This window comes from Galeopterus variegatus, unplaced genomic scaffold, assembly GCF_000696425.1.
Source record: "Galeopterus variegatus unplaced genomic scaffold, G_variegatus-3.0.2 Scaffold3697, whole genome shotgun sequence".
NCBI classification, from domain to species: Eukaryota; Metazoa; Chordata; class Mammalia; order Dermoptera; family Cynocephalidae; genus Galeopterus; species Galeopterus variegatus.
In genome coordinates this window covers 170,086-174,217 of record NW_007729808.1, presented here as the reverse complement: position 1 = coordinate 174,217, position 4,132 = coordinate 170,086, and the positions used below count along the sequence as shown (strand labels likewise).

Here is a 4,132-nt window from a genome sequence, read left to right as displayed (position 1 = left end):
GACGGTGGAGGACGCCGAGGCGCTGCCGGCGTCAGCGAGCGAGCGGGAGCCGCAGGGGCTGGAACCCGACGATGAGGACGAACTGCGGCCGCGCGGCAGGTGAGGGGCCGTCGACCCCGCGGAGGCGACTTGTTTACGCGCGCGAGCCGCGGAGGGTCGGGGAGAGGAAACCCGGGCGGGCGTCCCCCCTCGGCTGCGGCCTCGCCGGCGGAGGACAGCGGGTGTCCTGGGGGCGAGCGCGGGGCCGCGACGCTTCCGGCCAGCAATGGGCCTGGGCTCGGCTCCCGGGCGCCTGGTCCTTACTCGCGGGCGAGAGCAGCATCCTCGCAGGTGTCGGGGGATGCTCGAAGAATGGACCTCAGGGGTTGGGAGGAAACGTCACTTGCCCTCTTTTCGGGCTTTATTCATCCTCCAAGGAGCCTTCCCCCTCGTGTTTTCCTTACGTGAATCACCCTATGTCTGTGCTGGTGCAACAGCTGTTTTGAGAAAGGCCTTTCGAAAGAGATGTCTAGGTTTCAAACACAACTCTGTAGTGACCCGCGGACGAGGGTTGAGATCAGTTGATCTCACTGATCTCAGAGGGTTGAGACTACTGAGACTTGCGGAACATCTTCATCAGAATCACCTGAGGATGCTGGTTAAATGTACAGTTTTCTAGACCCCACCCCAGTTTTACTGAATCAGACTTTCTCTGAGTAAGAACCTGGAGTCTGCACGTTTAACAAGCACCCCGGACAGTTCTTGAGCACGCTAAAGTTTAAGAGCTATGGTTAGGTTCTTGCATATGGGCAGATTCTTGAATAAAGGGTTTACTCTATAAATGTTTGATATAGAGTCATCTTGGTTGAGTTTCTTAGCCTTGCTAAAATGTCACTTCAAGGTACAGTGTTTAAAGCACTTTTCAAAGTCTAGACACAATGGAAAGTATATTAATGGTACAGTATTTTCAGACAGCCAGTCTTAGCACACCCGGCAAGAAAGTGATGTCTCATTTAACAAATGGAATGACAAAAAGGAGAATTAGGTAAATTAAACCAAGGAGGGCTAGAATCTGGATTTAAAAGTATTTTAAGCTTATACTATAGTAATTACTAGATCATAACAAGTAAGAGTTAATTTTCAATTAAATATTAGAATCTTGATCTATATACCTGGGTAAGTACTAAAAATAGGATAAGTACTAAAGTTCTGTAGTCACCGTTTGAGTATTTATATGTAAAAAACAGTTTTTTTTTAAGTAACAGATATTTAACAAAATTTTCTTAGGTTTGCTAAAACATCAATTCTCCTGGAAGAGTGTTTTTGTTTATCTTAAAGAAACTTCTTAAGCTTCCGGTCAAAGTAAATTACATGAAGTAGAGTAAGATGTGTTGTTTTTCTTAGAAATCAAATCCACTTCAGCAGGTACTTACCTGCTCTGACAAAGGCCCACAGTGCCCTGGGGTTACAGAAGTCAGGTAGATAGTCCCTTCCCTCCAGGAGAAGTGTGCAGTCTAGCAGTGAGGATGAAATGAGGAGACCTATAATGCCATTACAGAGCAGAAGAAGTGCAAATTAAGTGTCATGGGTGTCCTAAGGTTTTTGTGGTGTTCTCTGGGTGGAGTATGGGAGTGAGGTAGGTGTGAAAAGGCTGTAGCAGAATGAATTACTTCCTGAAAAGTGGGTAGAATTGTGATGGACAGACACTGATCTTGAGGCTATAGCAAGAGGCACAGAGGCTGGAAATGTTTAGAGAACACTTTGTGTACGTGTGTGTGTGTGTGTGTGTGTGTGACCTGTGTGTTTGTGAGAAATACAGACATGCACACTTGTATGCTAGGTAGGAAGGAGTAGAAGATGAGGCTAGAAAAATAGGTTGGGGACATACTGTGTGTGTGTGTCTGTGGGTGGGTGGGTGTGTGGCCTTACACTAGTAACATCATCATCACCTTTAGAAATCCAGAATCAGGTACTATCCCAGACCCACTGAATGAGTAGCTACATTTTGACAAGATCACCGTGTGATTCACATGCACATTACATTTTGAGAAATGTGTTGAATATCTTGAATGCTAGGCCTGATCAAAATTATGCATAAGGGATATTTCTCTAGCAACAATGTACACTGAAAACTTGAGGTAAGGATAACAAAAGGAGAGTGTTATAGCAGTTCAGGTGAGAGGTTTAGTGCTATGTGGTATAGAACAGAGGGGAAGGATTTGAAACAAAATTTTAGTTTCTGGCAAATTAAATGATTCCTCCTCCCTTGGTACCCCCATCCAAAGACTGAGACTGAGAAGAGGATAGCACACATAAGAAAATAGAGAGGTTTAGGGGAGAAGGAAAGAAAAGGGGTTGGTGTTAGACCTGGTGATTTGGAGGTGCAGGCAGGATGTCCAGAGGGAGACATTTGGTAAGCAGCTGCAGAGAGTTCAGGGTAAATAGTTGAATTTGTAAGAGAGAGGAGTCTCATCAGGAAATTCCTAATAGTATTTTAGGGAGGAAGGTGAGCCAGCAAAGGGGTCAGAAATACAGCTGGCTGGATTGGAGGTATAGGACGAAGACAAGGAAGAGTGAAAAGTTTGGTGATGAGCACACTTGAAAATTTAAGGAAAGCAGCAGAGACAGTACTCAGATTACAAGAAATGAAGGATTCATCCTCTTCTGCACCATTCCCTTTCCTCACTGATGGGAGGCAATTTTTAGGACAAGGTATCTTTGATCTTACATATCTATAGACTGAGAGGAAGGAGCCTATATAGACAGGTTGAAAATGCACGAATAGACAGGAAGTGAAGGTAGTTGGAGAGGATCTACTTGGCAAGCAGGAGGATCACTTCTTAGAGGAATTTTGCCTGGAAAAGTGAGTGATCTCTGGCAAACAATTGGCTAGGAAGAGATAGGACCTAGTTTAGGGGTCTGCCTGATAGTATGTACTTGCGATAGCATGGCACGTTTGAGAAACTTTGGGTAAGTAAGTTGATAGTTAAGAGTAGATAAATATGGGGCCGGCCCCGTGGCTCACTCGGGAGAGTGCGGCGCTAGTAGCACCAAGGCCGCAGGTTCGGATCCTATATAGGGATGGCTGGTGTGCTCACTGGCTGAGCATGGTGCTGACCACACTGTTCGGAGGGTTGCGATCCCCTTACCGGTCAAAATAAATAAATAAAAATTTTTTAAAAAGAGTAGATAAATATGCAAAGTTTATAAACAAACAAAAAACAGTGAAAAATCAGAGAATATCAGTTCCATAATAATAACCGATATCCTGTTTGTTTCAAGAAGGAGGATTAGGGGAACAGGTTTGAATTAACCAAGCGTTTATTACAAACAGCTGTGAACTATGGTATTTGCAAAACTTAAACAGAAGGAGGTGGAGAATTAAGATTTTCATTTTTGCTATTGTCTTTTGACACTCAAACAATATGACACTCATAGGTTCATTTTTTTTGTTTTTTTGTCTTGGAATTTTCAGTTTACTCTGCATATCAAGCATGTGAATGAGTGAATAACTATTTTTTTTCTTTAAAAAGTATCTAAACTAATCTTGTTTTTCTGGTAGCAGTCTTGTCGGTGTTTCTTCTGTTAAGCATTACATTTAGTTGAAATTTAAATAGGATGGTCACTGCAGAAAGTTGGGAAGAAAGTCTCAATCTCAAGTCACTGTTAGGTTTTATAGGCGTTGTTATAATAATGAGTTGCCTGTTTTCTGACTGGTGCAGTAGCAAATTGCAAAGTGTTACTTGGGGTTCTTGCCATGGGTTGGGTATCTTCATATTTAGGATGTTTTGACAACCACAGAAATCATAAAAAACATCTATCACACTAATTTGCAAAGCATATGTTCCTTTTTCTTCTGCCTCTAATTCCTCTCTAACAAAAGTATTACTAAATTTGACATTAGTTTCTGGTGTTTCTTCAGTTTGTTCATCTGTAAACTACTTTTTCTGGATTAAATGAGATAATGAAAATACTTTGCAAGGGTAAAATGATTTAATTCCTCTTTATTTCTCTTTCCTGTCCTTTCAGAAACTGATCTGATGTGAAACAAAGGTGCAGAAATGTGGTCTTCCTTAGGTTTCCAGATTCATAACCATGTTTTTTTTTTTTTTTTTTTTTTTTTTTTTGTGGCCCGGTAAGGGGATCGCACCCC

At 42.5% G+C, this 4,132-nt stretch overlaps 1 protein-coding gene across 1 annotated transcript in view; it reads left to right on the top strand.

Annotated features, from left to right (window-relative positions):
- Positions 1-19: 19 nt before the first annotated feature.
- Positions 20-4,132, top strand: part of EIF2AK3 (eukaryotic translation initiation factor 2-alpha kinase 3) — a 74,397-nt gene continuing 70,284 nt past the window's right edge. Inside the window, exon 1 of the mRNA XM_008585750.1 lies at positions 20-99. The gene's annotated coding sequence lies outside the window, so the exon portion shown is untranslated. The remainder of the gene's footprint in view (positions 100-4,132) is intronic.